This window comes from Oncorhynchus mykiss, chromosome 5 (genome assembly GCF_057628025.1).
Source record: "Oncorhynchus mykiss isolate SJ-2025 chromosome 5, ASM5762802v1, whole genome shotgun sequence".
Taxonomy (NCBI): Eukaryota; Metazoa; Chordata; class Actinopteri; order Salmoniformes; family Salmonidae; genus Oncorhynchus; species Oncorhynchus mykiss.
In genome coordinates this window covers 69,828,534-69,844,261 of record NC_143026.1, presented here as the reverse complement: position 1 = coordinate 69,844,261, position 15,728 = coordinate 69,828,534, and the positions used below count along the sequence as shown (strand labels likewise).

The following is a 15,728-nucleotide window of genomic DNA, read 5'->3' as shown; positions in this document are numbered from 1 at the left end:
ATTCCACTAATTGCACTCCAGCAATTACCATGAGTTTATCCTTCCCAATTAAGGTGCCACCAACCTCCTGTGGTTCAAAGGCACTTAAATCTTTTGTCTTGCCCATTCACCCCCTGAATGGCACACATACAAAATCCATGTCTCAATTGTCTCATTTAACCTGTCTCCAATTGTCTTATTTAACCTGTCTCCTCCCCTTCATCTACATTGATTTGAAGTAGATGGAAAAAAGCTGTCCTTGAAACAGTCTTGATATGTTCGTCAAAAGAGAGATCAGGGTCCAGAGTAATGCCGAGGTCCTTCACAGTTTTATTTGAGACGACTGTACAACCATCAAGATTAATTGTCAGATTCAACAGAAGATCTCTGTTTCTTGGGACCTAGAACAAGCATCTCTGTTTTGTCCGAGTTTAAAAGTAGAATGTTTGCAGCCATCCACTTCCTTATGTCTGAAACACGGGCTTCCAGGGAGGGCAATTTTGGGGCTTCACCATGTTTCATCGAAATGTACAGCTGTGTGTCATCCACATAGCAGTGAAAGTTAACATAATGTTTTTGAATGACATCCCAAGAGGTAAAATATATAGTGAAAACAATAGTCCTAAAACAGAACCTTGAGGAACACCGAAAGTATTATTGCGTCAGGTCAAGTGCAGTTAGGCTACTTTTTTGTTGTTGCTTCAGGACAAAGTTGTACAGTTAGCCTACTTTTCAGGACAATATCATATAAAATATGATGTAAAATGATGGCCTTTATCAATGTTTATTCCAACATATCCACTGAGATTCACAGGGTCATACATTCTATGGGCCAAAGGAACCTAATTGAGCAGTTAGGATCATACCCTCTGATAGTGAGGACAGTTAGCTTGAGGACAGTGACAGCGAGGAAGAATGGGCCCCAAGAATCAGGTTTGAGAGGCAGTGAAATACTAGTTTATGCCCAACTTGTATTATCTTATGAAATGAGTGCTTGTTTATACCAGGTTCACTTAATACATGTTCTGAAAATATATGATTTTCCTTGGTGTTTTAGTACCCTCATGGTATAGCATTATCAGAATGCCTGTATCTTGGAAAAACCTAAATGTGTGGAGTAGAGTTAAAGAATTCATTTTATTTAACGTTCTGTCTCTAACTTATTTCCTAGTTAAATAAAGGTTAACTAAATGTAGGCCTACTGTATGTTTATGAAAAAAACAAAAATCTGTTAATCCCTTAAAAACAAACCTACCTGAGTCTCAAGCTCAGAAAATAGTCTAACTTTGTCAGTCTTTTGTTGTTGACAGCAACTTTGACTGGAGTTGTGAAACCAAGCAGGCAGACAAATAGAGATGAGCCCAGTGATACATCACAGCTCTGCTGAGCGTAGCATACGCAAATTAGACACCTTGTTTGGTATTTAGATTAGCATTATGGCATTTTACAGTAGATCACACATAAGCTCTGTATGCACTCTGAATTCTTTTCCTATCATCGCTGAGATCAATCCTCGCTCCCCATCTCTTCCTGGAGCTTTGACTTTGGATATGGGACACAGGCTGGCGGGCTGTGTCTGATGTGCTGGTTTCACACGAGGCGGAGTGGGCTGGGGATTAAAAGGCAGATTGATCTGGGTGTCAGCCAGAGATAAGCGGACAGGGGCTCTCTGATTTATTGGGGAGACGGGAAGTTAATATCAGCCCACATGCTGCAGTGGCACACAAAAACAAGAAAATCTGGCAATACTAGGGGTTTAGAATGTATGACAATGTCAAAGCTCCAGTGTAATATTAAACGAGCAATTATTGCAGCGATTGAGAATCTCAATCTTTTACAATGTTATGGGTGGTGGTGGTGGGGGGGACAGATTTTCGTCTGTTTTGCATTGAATTTGTCTTTTGTATATTGTTAAATATGGTGGTGAAATGGCACTCCTTGTGAGCAAGCCCTTTCTGTTTGCCTCATAATGCATTCCATGTATTATTGCCTTACTAAGCAATGTGTTGTGCAGCTAGGCTTTTTCTCTGCCCAAGGGGACTGCTCAATGTCATTAACGCTAACAGTTGCCACATGCCTGTAATGTATTGCTGCATCCGTTATTGACAATGAGATGATTCCGTGTAGTAATGATGGATTGGCCTAGGAGGAACAGACAGGGCTGGGCTCTGCTTCCTGCAACCAAGCGTCGGTATACTGTGTCCTTTTAGTCACCGCTGCAGTACTGGAGACACATTCATCTTAAACACTGTTTACATTACACATTGTAGGGTATTCATTTAAATCCCTTTTATATTGCTGTTGGTTTTAAAAACCTGTGTTTAAGACAACAGTGACAACAGGTCTACATACTATACCTTGCATTTGAACAAATATGACCACATACTCCATTGCCACAGTCTTGACCAATACATTACATGATATCTGCAGTATAATCAACAGGATTTGAAAAAAAATTGTGCTAGGCCTTTGTTCCCTCTCAGAAACCGTTGCCTATTTGGATATCTAAATTAACATTCACAATAGTAGGAAGAGGCTGATGTGACATTTGCTATGAAAGCCTGAGTCTCATTCTACCATCAGCAGTTCTCAAGATAATGAGAGTATGAATAGAAACCTGGCAGCGGTGATCAGCTCCACTGTTCTATTTAGACCAGGCCTCATAGAGGGAAGTTCAGTCATATGGTTTAATTCTGTTTGGCCAGTTTGGTGTGACCTGTCTGCTGCCTTTCAGTTAGACCACCCAGTTGAAGGATGCCTTATTCATTATTAGTGAAAATAGTGACAGAAGGAGTCTATTATTATTTCTAAGCACACTGTGTGTGACCACTGGAATCCTTAGCTTTGGCGGTTAAATCATGCTATTTTGAGACAATTGGAGAAGGAGAGAGGGGGTGTTATAGAGCAGAGGGGTGAGTGGCACCTCAAAATGTATGCCTGCTTTCACATCATTAAAAACCTTGGTGACCCTGAACACTATTTCACTCTCAGCGCTTGAGCTGCCATTGGTGACGGGTGGGAGTCTGGAGAGGTGTCAGCTCCGACACGGACTGGTTTAATCAGCGCTGCTGCTCCCAGGCTAACGTCCATCAGACTCCCTTTGATGTGCTGTCAGATAGCTAGGCCCCGGCCGCCTACTTCAGTCAGCACCTACCGACGCTTCACATTTCATCCCTTACCTGGGAGTGAGCTTAATTGGGCCGATTCTGGGACAAATGCTCTAGCCGGAGGGGGACACAAGTTATGGAGACACGAGTTATGGAGACAGAAGGTAATGGAGAGTGTGTAGAGATAAATAGTCCTGCAGGCATCTATTTAGAATTCCTCATGTGAAGAACCCACTCCATAATAAACTGGTGGTCTTTTGACAGTCTTGAAGCACAGCAGTGTCTCTGCGTGTGGAGTCAGTAGAGCGGTTAATACTATGTATCATATGGGAGACTATTACTGGCTATACAGACGTAAGTAGTCATGCATCTGCCATACCGTTGAAAAAGCCTGTAGGAGAGGAATCTGTTTTTGTCCAATTTGCAGCCCTGGTGAGGTACATACCCCATGTGTCCATATTGTTACTGAACCTACAGACAGCTGCCGCCTTCTCCTATGGTTCTGATCTCAACTATCCAGTTGTTTCAAACTCAATGCTCAAGATTCCATGTGAAAGACTTCCCCAGATGTTGTCTTTGTTTTGTTTTTTCCCCAATATAATCAAAATCCCTCAGTCATCTGTATGAGTGCACAGTAGAGGGGTTTTAGCTCTAAGTACTATTGTGGATGATTGGTATTCACTTATAGTATTTACCGACAGGTATACATTACTTTTCCAGATCACAGTGACTAATCATTGAGTGACATCTTGCAACAGTAAATGTTATTTTATGGTTATACTATATTGATGCGTACACATTGATCCAGCTAATGTTGTCGAAGCGTTTGCTTTTTGTTCTGAGTAATTTATTTTTGTGCTGCTCTTTTTTTCATGTTAGTAAATAAACTCCAGGGTTAAACAGACAATGAGATTCTTATAATGAATTCTGCCATTGGTCTTCAAAGTCATCAAATCATTTGCATGGTTAAGCATGCCAATCAAGCAATCAGGTTAAAATCTCTCACTCTCTCCCCCAATCCATCCATGGTGGTCCTGGTGTCCATGGAAGAGGTGTCTGGAGACGTTCTGCTCAGTGTGACTGAGATGCCCTCTAGTCAGCTTCTCATCCCCGGAGGGTAACAGAGAGGACGTCAGTCTTAACACTACCTCCCGCAGCGCCATGGACACAGTCTCTTGTTTCTCATATAATATTGAATACAGAGAATGATGTAAAAATGAGATGTTCTAAAAAGATGAGTCTCTTATGCTTCTCTCCCTCTCCCACACGCGCACACACACACACACACACACACACTAGAATGAAATGTTGAGGAGGTTTGGCGTCTGTGCGGGACCATATGTCCATGGAGTCTCACATTCTCACAAATTGGCCTTATTTAAAAGGAAATGGGTAAGGTGGCTCAGACACCTTCCTTTGGATTACTCTCTCTTTTTCTTGAGCAGAAGGCTTTAAAATGGCTTCGATTAATGCATAATGTTCCCTCAATTAAAAAATCCAAAGTGATCATGAATTTTTCATTCTTGGAGCGTTTAAGCTAATTATGGCACAAATGAAGAACATTGTGGTGAAACTCCACAAAGGGGTCTGACATTGACGGCCAATGTCACTGTCACGGGGCCACTCTGCTGCGATGCTAATCACCACAGCTGTTTAATATTCCTGCCTGTGTATTCTCCTCTCTACTGTCCTCTATCAACGCTCTCTCTCTCACCCTCCATCAGTCTCTCTCACCCACCCTATTTCTCACTCTCTCTCTCCCTCTCTCTCTCTCTGTGGATGGTGTTTATAATGGAAATTAACTAATTGTTGTAATATAATTTTAATGATTGTATTATATAATGCAGTAAATATAGCTTGTTACTTGCTAAGCAATTTTGTCACATTTCAAGGGCAATCAATTTGTATAAGATCAAATCTGCCCGCCTCTGTCATGAGAGACAAAGGGAATATTGGGCTGCTCCCCCGACTAGATATTCATGACAACCCACTGACAGCCTCAACAATGACTCTAATGATAGACAACGTGTCAGCCATATGGAGGTCACTTACTGCCTGCCTGAATATCTGCTGAATTGATGATACATTGATGGGAAGTTGATATACACTACCGTTCAAAAGTTTAGGGTCACTTAAAATGTCCTTGTTTTGAAAGAAAATCACATTTTTTGTCCTTTAAAATAACATCAAATTGATCAGAAATACAGTGTAGACATTGTTAATGTTGTAAATGACTATTGTAGCTGGAAACGGCTGATTTTTAATTGAATATCTACATAGGCGTACAGAGGCCCATTATCAGCAACCATCACTCCTGTGTTCCAACGGCACATTGTGTTAGCTAATCCAAGTTTATCATTTTAAAATTCTAACTGATCATTAGAAAACCCTTTTGCAATTATGTTAGCACAGCTGAAAACTGTTGTGCTGATTAAGAAGCAATAAAACTGGCCTTCTTTAGACTAGTTGAGTATCTGGAGCATCAGCATTTGTGGGTTCGGTTACAGGCTCAAAATGGCCAGAAACAAAGAACTTCTGAAACTCGTCAGTCTATTCTTGTTCTGAGAAATGAAGGCTATTCTATGGGGTTGAGTTCAGGTGATTGTGAAGGCCAGATCATCTGATGCAGCACTCCATCACTCTCCTTCTTGGTCAAATAGCCCTTTTACAGCCTGGAGGTGTGTTGGGTCATTGTCCTGTTGAAAAACAAATGATAGTCCCACTAAGCGCAAACCAGAACGCATGGAGTATTGCTGCAGAATGCTGTGGAAGCCATGCTGGTTAAGTGTGCCTTGAACTCTAAATAAATCACATACAGTGTCACCTTCAATGCACCATCACACCTCCTCCATGCTTCAGGGTGGGAACCACACATGCAGAGATCATCCGTTCACCTACTCTGCGTCACAAAGACATGGCGGTTGGAACCAAAAATCTCAAATTTGGACTCATCAGACCAAAGGACAGCTACTACTGCATCAATATGTTTTGACCATGACAGTTTACAATCTGGGGTTACTCCAAGCAGTTTAATCATCTAAACTTGCTCAATTTCCACATGATTTATTACAAGATTTAGTTGAGGTTTAGGGTTTAGTGAGTGATTTGTCCCAAATACAATGCTTTTAGTTTTAGAAATATTTAGGGCTAACTTATTCCTTGCCACCCACTCTGAAACTAACTGCAGCTCTTTGTTGAGAGTTGCAGTCATTTCAGTCGCTGTAGTAGCTGACGTGTATAGTGTTGAGTCATCTGCATACATAGACACTCTGGCTTTACTCAAAGTTAGTGGCATGTCGTTAGTAAATTTGAAAAATGCAAGGGGCCTAAACAGCTACCCTGGGGAATTCCTGATTCTAACTGGATTATATTTGAGAGGCTTCCATTAAAGAACACCCTCTGTGTTATGTTAGACAAGTAACTCTTTATCTACATTATAGCAGGGGGTGTAAAGCCATAACACATATGTTTTTCAGGTAGCAGACTATGTCAATGTCAAAAAGTGTACTGAAGTCTAACAAGACAGCCCCCACAATCATTTTATCATCTATTTCTCTCAGCCAGTCATCAGTCATTTGTGTAAGTGCAGTGCTTGTTGAGTGTCCTTCCCTATAAGCATGCTGAAATTCTGATATGTAGTGCCTTATACCTCTATGCCACTCAGGAGCCCGACAGCAACTTTCACTGGAGTTGTAAAACTAGGCAGGCAGAGCCGTGATAAACTCAGCAAAAAAGAAACGTCCTCTCACTGTCAACTGCATTTATTTTCAGCAAACGTAACGTGTAAACATGTGTAACCTTTCAGGTTATGTCGATATAGGACTCGTTTTACTGTGGATATGGATACTTTTGTACCTGTTTCCTCCAGCGTCTTCACAAGGTCCTTTGCTGTTGTTCTGGGATTGATTTGCACTTTTCACACAAAAGTACGTTCATCTCTAGGAGACAGAACGCGTATCCTTCCTGAGTGGTATGACGGCGGTATGACGGCGTCCCATGGTGTTTATACTTTCATACTATTGTTTGTACAGACGAACGTGGTACCTTCAGGCGTTTGGAAATTGCCCCAAGGATGAACCAGACTTTCAAGTCAGTAGAAAGGCCTCTTGGAGTGGGTTCTTCACACGAGGAATTCAAAAAAGAGGTCTTGGCTGAGGTCTTGGCTGATTTATTTTGATTTTCCCATTATGTCAAGCAAAGAGGCACTGAGTTTGAAGGTAGGCCTTGAAATACATACACAGGTACACCTCCAATCGACTCAAATGATGTCAATTAGCCTATCAGAAGCTTCTAAAGCCCTGACATAATTTTCTGGAATTTTCCAAGCTGTTTAAAGGCACAGTCAATTTAGTGTATGTGAACTTCTGACCCACTGGAATTGTGATACAGTGAAATAAGTGAAATAATCTGTCTGTAAACACTTGTTGGAAGAATTACTTGTGTCATGCACAAAGTAGATGTCCTAACCGACTTGCAAAAACTATAGTTTGTTAACAAGAAATTTGTGGAGTGGTTGAAAAACGAGTTTTAATGACGCCAACCTAAGTGTATGTAAACTTCCGACTTCAACTGTAACAAGATTCAACAACTGAGACATAAACTGAACAAGTTCCACAGACATGTGACTGACAGAAATGGAATAATGTGTCCCTGAACAAAGGGGGGTCAAAATCAAAAGTAACAGTCAGTATCTGGTGTGGCCACCAACTGCATTAAGTACTGCAGTGCATCTCCTCCTCATGGATTGCACCAGATTTGCCAGTTCTTGCTGTGAGAGTTTACCCCACTCTTCCACCAAGGCACCTGCAAGTTCCCAGACATTTCTGGGGGGAATGGCCCTAGCTCTCACCTTCGGATCCAACAGGTCCCAGACGTGCTCAATGGGATTGAGATCCGGGCTCTTCGCTGACCATGGCAGAACACTGATATTCCTGTCTTGCAGGAAATCACCCACAGAACGAGCAGTATGGCTGGTGGCATTGTCATACAGGAGGGTCATGTCAGGATGAGCCTGCTAGAAGGGTACCACATGAGGGAGGAGGATGTCTTCCCTGTAACGCACAGCGTTGAGATTGCCTGTAATGAAAACAAACTCAGTCCGATGATGCTGTGATACACCGCCCCAGACCATGATGGACTCCGAATCGATCCCGCTCCAGAGTACAGGCTTCGGTGTAACGCTCATTCCTTCGACGATAAACGCGAATCTGACCATCACCCCTGTTGAGACAAAACCGTGACTCGTCAGTGAAGAGCACTTTCTGCCAGTCCTGTCTGGTCCAGCGACGGTGGGTTTGTGCCCATAGGTGACGTTGTTGCTGGTGATGTCTGGTGAGGACCTGCCTTACATCAGGCCTGCAAGCCCTCAGTCCAGCCTCTCTCAACCTATTGCGTACAGTCTGAGCACTGATGGAGGGATTGTGTGTTGGTGGTGTAACTCGGGCAATTGTTGTTGCCATCCTGTACCTGTCCTGCAGGTGTGATGTTCGCATGTACTGATCCTGTGCGGGTGTTGTTAGACGTGGTCTGCCACTGCAAGGACGATCAGCTGTCCTTCCTGTCTCCCTGTAGTGCTGTGTTAGGCGTCTCACAGGACGGACATTGCAATTTATTGCCCTGGCCACATCTGCAGTCCTCATGCCTCCTTGCAGCATGCCTAAGGCACGTTCACGCAGATGAGCAGGGACCCTGGGCATCTTTCTTTTGGTGTTTTTCAGAATCAGTAGAAAGGCCTCTTTAGTGTTCTAAGTTTTCATAACTTTAATTGTCTACCGTCTGTAAGCTGTTAGTGTGTTAATGACCGTTCCACCGGTGCTTGTTCATTAATTGTTTATGGTTCATTGAACAAGCATGGGAAACAGTGTTAAAACCCTTTACCATGAAGATCTGTGAAGTTATTTTGGATTTTTATGAATTATCTTTGAAAGACAGGGTCCTGAAAAAGGAACGTTTCTTTTTTTGCTGTTTACATCACACATTTCTGGGATCTTTTATTTCAGCTCATGAAACATGGGACCAACACTTTACATTTTACGTTTGAGTTTACATTTTTGTTCAGTGCAATAACTAAGGGGCTATAACATTGACACAAGACCCTGATAGAAGGACTTATGATACAAGAACAACAACTAACTTGAGTAAGGAAGTAATCTGGAAAGAAATCAAAGCAATCAACAAAGAGAAACTCCATAGCCCTAGTAGGCCTACAGATCATCAGTACTGTCTGCGTGTGTATATCAGAAGCCTATACACGAACAGAATCCCTGTGTCCTTTGAAAAGGTCTGTAGTGAACTGTGATGCTTTATATTAATAGCATTACTACGTTTCTGGAAGCAATGCTGATTAAATATTCATTGACTTTGATTACAGTGAAATTAAGACTGAAGCCTCGTCTCAAATCCAGAGGAATAATGGCACTGTAAATAATGCATTGTTCCTAAATCGAGAACAGCAGATTTGACGCCCCTACCCTGATTGTTTAGCCATTTGTCTGAGGCAGTCATTCTCTGTGTACATATTTAGATATCACTGCAGTGGCACTCTGACAGCAAGATGGCTCTCACAGGCTGTCTTGACTTTGGAAAACTTAGTGGAGAGGTATGAGCACACTGGGCGAAGGTTAGGCTGACTGATATTATAATTGTACTGTAGTTTGGTTGTATGACCATGTCATCAATAATCAAGGGTCTTGCTGTCCATTTTGTGTCCTTTTTGCGGGCGGGTGTGCGTGCGTGCGGGTGGGTGGGTGTGCGTGCGTGCGTGCGTGCGTGCGGGTGGGTGGGTGGAGTTCTCAACAGAACACCCCCGTTTAATGTCTACTTAACTTTCTGAGTCATATACATTGTTATCAGTTAGTGATTAGATGTATACCTTTTAAGTAAAGATTGGAAATGCATTCATATTTATATTCCTTGGCACATCAACTGTTTTCTCAGCTTAACACACACTCATATGATGAGGAAGGGTTAGAGTAGAAAGGGAGAGTGAGGAAAAAAACTATTTATTTCCTCTTTTTAAGTTTCAGCATCGGTCATTTAGCTGGCTTGTTTATTTAAATGTTAATGTGCCGCAAGTGAAACATGCATTGCAAATCGAGTTGAGAAGAAAGTGGACTTCAAATAAGAAGTGGCAAGCGCTTGCTTTTGAAAGAGCCTGCGTGAGTTTATCTTTGTCCTTTTCTCGGTTTTAAGAGGGCTACAAAGTTGGGAGTTTTGTGTGAAGATGACATCTCCCCTGTGACTGTGAATAATTAATGATAAATTATTCCATTCTCGACCAACACTACCGCCACCATCACCATCCACACCAATCCCTTTGTGCCAGATAAGTATTACAATTTCAGTCTTATCAGTCTTCTAAGACTTGAGATGTAGAAGTTCCTGTCAGTCGGCGAAAGCTGTGAAGTGTCAGCCTTGTGACATTATGTTAAAATAAACCATAAACCTTGATTAACTGTGACCTGACACGCCACCACTCTCCTCTCAAATAAAGAGGCTGCTATTTTTGGGGGGAGGGTTGGGCAGACACAAGAAGAAAGTTACAGAAAGGGTTTTATACATTCACGTTTTATTAGCCTCATGTATGGGATACGCATGCTTACTTGCAGGTTTCTTGTCTGCAATGCAACATCAATAAGAAATAATACAAGATGAGGATACGAACATAAAGTAAATGGCTCAGTAGAATATCATATATTTTTTAGCATACGTATAATACAGAAAGGAACCATTTATAGTCCAATATTTATACATGAATTGGGGAGGGGGGATTGAGTGGCAGAGTCTGGGAGCAGCAGTTGTGTTGTGTGTGTAGCATGAATGTACAGTTGGAGTCATTAAAACTAGTTTTTCAACCACTCCACAAATTTCTTGTTAACAAACTATAGTTTTGGCAAGTCGGTTAGGACATCTACTTTGTGCATGACACAAGTAATTCTTCTTTTTCCAACAATTGTTTACAGACAGATTATTTCACTTATAATTACCCGTATCACAATTCCAGTGGGTCAGAAGTTTACATACACTAAATTGACTGTGCCTTTAAACAGCTAGGAAAATTCCAGAAAATTATGTCATGGCTTTAGAAGCTTCTGATAGGCTAATTGACATAATTTGAGTCGATTGGAGGTGTACCTGTGTATGTATTTCAAGGCCTACCTTCAAACTCAGTGCCTCTTTGCTTGACATCATGGGAAAATCAAAAGAAATCGGCCAAGACCTCAGAAAAAAAATTGTAGACCTCCACAAGTCTGGTTCATCCTTGGGAGCATCTTCCAAAAGCCTGAAGGTACCATGTTCATCTATACAAACAATAGTCCGCAAGTATAAACACCATGGGACCAGGCAGCCGTAATACCGCTCAGGAAGGAGATGCGTTCTGTCTCCTAGAGATGAACGTACTTTGGTGCAAAAAGTGCAAATCAATCCCAGAACCACAGCAAAGGACCTTGTGAAGATGCTGGAGGAAATAAGTACAAAAGTATCTATATCCACAGTAAAACAAGTCCTATATCAACATTCCCTGAAAGGTTGCTCAGCAAGGAAGAAGCCACTCGGGACGAAGATCGTACTTTTTGGAGGAATGTCCTCTGGTCTGATGAAACAAAAATAGAACTGTTTGGACATAATGACCATCGCTATGTTTGGAGGAAAAAGGGGAAGGCTTGCAAGCTGAAGAACACCATCCCAACCGTGAAGCACGGGGGTGGCAGCATCATGTTGTGGGGGTGCTTTGCTGCAGGAGGGACACTGGTGCACTTCACAAAATAGATGGCAGGAAAATGATGTGGATATATTGAAGCAACATCTCAAGACATCAGTCAGAAAGTTAAAGCTTGGTCGCAAATGGGTCTTCCAAATGGACAATGACCCCAAGCATACTTCCACAGTTGTAGCAAATGGCTTAAGGACAACAAAGTCAAGGTATTGGAGTGGCCATCACAAAGCCCTGACCTCAATCCTATAGAACATTTGTGGGCAGAACTGAAAAAGTGTGTGCGAGCAAGGAGGCCTACAAATCTGACTCAGTTACACAAGCTCTGTCAGGAGGAATGGGCCAAAATTCACCCAACTTATTGTGGGAAGCTTGTGGAAGGCTACCCAAAACGTTTGACCCAAGTTAAACAATTTAAAGGCAATGCTACCAAATACTAATTGAGTGTATGTAAACTGCTGACCCACTGGGAATGTGATGAAAGAAATAAAAGCTGAAATAAATCATTCTCTCTACTATTATTCTGACATTTCACATTCTTAAAATAAAGTGGTGATCCTAACTGACCTATGACAGGGAATTTTTACTAGGATTAAATGTCAGGATTTGTGAAAAATTGAGTTTAAATGTATTTGGCTAAGTGTATGTAAACTTCTGACTTCAACTGTATATGTGTGTGTGCGTGAGTAAGTGCATGTGTCCTAAGGTGTGGTGAATCAGAGCAGGTGGTCAGTCCAGTTCATGTGTTCAGCAGTCTGATGGCTTGTACATAGAAACTGTTTTTGAGCCTGTTGGTATTCAGTTTTGAAATGGCCTAATGTGCCAGTACTATATGAGTTATGATCCAAACGATTGGTCCAAATGTGTATAAAGTAGTGTTTGGACCCCCCAGGTAGTGAGTAATAGGCTCAGGGGCCTCCCAGTGAGTGCGGCCTGCCGCACAGCTCCCAATCCAGCCTGCAGTTGGGGAATGTCCTTCTGCCTGCTGGCTGCTCAGGACCTGACTGAGGCTAATGGATTGCTGCACACCTTGCGACATCTCAGCACTTTCCCCCAGCTCAAGCACTGCTCACAAATTACCTTCACATAATGTTATTTGTTGCAGAGTGAAAAGTTTGAAGGACAAGGGTGTATAAAAGGAAAGGTAGACTGGCCACTTGCCTCCTCACTGATAAATATTCCTCCGGGGAAGGAGAGGAGACAGGGAGGGAGAGGGCCGTTGTGCAGTGGCTGAAGGAGTGGGTGCTAAAGGCCACAGGAGGGGAGGGTTATCAATCAGCTGCTGTGGCAGCTGAGATGAGGGGTGAGGACGAAGGGAGGCCCTGTGGGAGTCTTAAAATCTGAGGAGACTGAGGCGGTTTTGTCCTGTTCGGCTCCTGTCTGACTGTGTGTACCTGAACAGGATGCTGAGGGCCCTCTTCACTCAGGTCTCACACCGCACTGCAGCTGAACATGTTATCACTGCTCAGCACCTGGCTGGGCCCACTATCATTCTTCTGTCTCTCACACTCATTTTCGTCAAAGTCTTATTCAACTGAATCTGCTGTGGAATTCTCTATGACTATGAGATGTTTTCACTCAGTGAGCACCAGCACCATACCACCCTGCATCACACTGCTGGCTTGCTTTTGAAGCAAAGCAGGCTTTGTCCTGGTTGGTCCCTGGATGTGAGACCAGATGCTTCTGGAGGTTGTGTTGGAGGGCCAGTAGGAGGCAACCTTTCATCTGGTCTAAAATATATATCCCAATGTCCTAGGGCAGTGATTGGGGACATTGCTCTGTGTAGGGGGGGGGGGGGGGGGGGGGGTGTTAAACAGGTGTCTTGACTCTCTGTGGTCACTAAAGGTCCCATGGCACTTATTGTACGAGTAGGGGTGTTAACCCTCGTGTCCTGGCTAAATTCCCAATCTGACCATCATGCTCACCTAATCATCCCCAGTTTACAATTGGTGCATTTGTCTCCTCTCCTCTGTAACTATGCCCCAGGTTGTTGCTGTGAATGTGTTCTCAGTCAACTTACCTGGTTAAATAAAGAAAGCACTGGGATTCTGAATAGAAGTGGACTTGTAAGTACCTTCTCTTAGTATTATTCACACAGACACCAAACTCAATGAAGCAGCTGCGTAGGTTAAAATCCAACTCATTCTGTTTCTGAGGGAATCTGTTTTTCCCTGGCTAATGCGATATTGGCCTTAAGTAGCTGTAAGGGTGGAGAGTGGAGGGCCTGACACTCAAAGAGTAAACTGACAAGTGTTGTCCCTCCTCACTGTCACCGGCTGGTCCCCAGAGACTGCATTATAGGAGGTGATATTAAGTGCCCTCCCCTGCCAGGCCCATGTTAATTAGAGACCTCTAAAACTGTCAGATAACCCATACCCATAGAAACAAACAGCATCTTCATGTCCATAGAGCCGGAGGCAGCAGATAGCTCGGCCCTCTCTACTGCCACTCCCAGATTGCACCATGTCTCAGAGCAAGGGACCAGAGCTCTGTAGAACACGGTTTATACCCATGATACATCAGGTCATATGTACTGTATGTAGAAGTTTTTACATTGGCTCATATTGTACTGTATGTACTCAACCAAGTGGCCATTTGTGCATTAGATCACACAATGTTTAAATGCAGGGGTCCGCATGAGTATACTGTACATGACATGGGCTAAAAGCAAAGGAAAAGCTGCACACTCTAGTACGGGGTAGGCAACTAGATTCAGATGAGTTTTTGTCGGGGGGCCGGACCATAATTCGAAAACATTTTACACTGCAAATTGACGACATCTAAGCCAAAAAAGAGATGTAATTACATTGAGACACGATAACATATGCAAAACAAAAAAAGGACCTTGTGAAGGTGCTGGAGGAAACAGGTACAAAAGTATCTATATCCACAGTAAAACGAGTCCTATATCGACATAACCTGAAAGACCCCTCAGCAAGGAAGAAGCCACTGCTCCAAAACCGCCATAAAAAAAGCTAGACTAAGGTTTGCAACTGCACATGGCGACAAAGATCGTACTTTTTGGAGAAATGTCCTCTGGTCTGATGAAACAAAAATAGAACTGTTTGGTCATAATGACCATCGTTATGTTTGGCGGAAAAAGGGGAATGCTTGCAAGCTGAAGAACACCATCCCAACTGTGAAGCACGGGGGTGGCAGCATCATGTTGTGGGTGTGCTTTGCTGCAGGAGGGACTAGTGCACTTCACAAAATAGATGGCATCATGAGGGAGGAAAATTCTGTAGATATATTGAAGCAACATCTCAAGACATCAGTCAGGAAGTTAATGCTAGGTCACAAACGGGTCTTTCAAAATGGACAATGACCCCAATCATAATTCCAAAGTTGTGGCAAAATGGCTTAAGGACCACACAGTCAAGGTATTGGAGTGGCTAGTTTTGGCAAGTCGGTTAGGACATCTACTTTGCACATGACACAAGTAATTTTTCCAACAATTGTTTACAGACAGATTATTTCACTTATAATTAAATGTATCACAATTCCAGTGTGTCAGGAGTTTACATACACTAAGTTGACTGTAAACTTCTGACCCACTGGAATTGTGACACAGTGAATGTAAGTGAAATAATCTGTCTGTAAACAATTGTTGGAAAAATTACTTGTGTCATGCAAAACTATAGTTTGTTAACAAGAAATGTGTGGAGTGGTTGAAAAGCAAGTTTTAATGACTCCAACCTAGTGTATGTAAACTTCCGACTTCAACTGTATGTCACTCCCTTTGGTTTCTTCCCCAGTCGTCATTGTTCCTGTTTCATGTCGGTTCGTGTTTCTTTTGTTCATTTATTAATGAAATGTATTCACTCGCTTCCCGACTCTCAGCGTACATCATTACATTCCTTTGTTAATATGAATTATTTTGACCTAAATTGTTTTTGTTTTATAGATGAGTACTGAATTGCATAGTCTCC

At 42.5% G+C, this 15,728-nt stretch overlaps 1 protein-coding gene across 2 annotated transcripts in view; it reads left to right on the top strand.

Moving 5' to 3' along the window:
• agbl4 (AGBL carboxypeptidase 4) overlaps positions 1 to 15,728 on the top strand; it is a 408,538-nt gene that overhangs the window by 317,543 nt on the left and 75,267 nt on the right. The gene's annotated exons all lie outside the window — the stretch shown is intronic.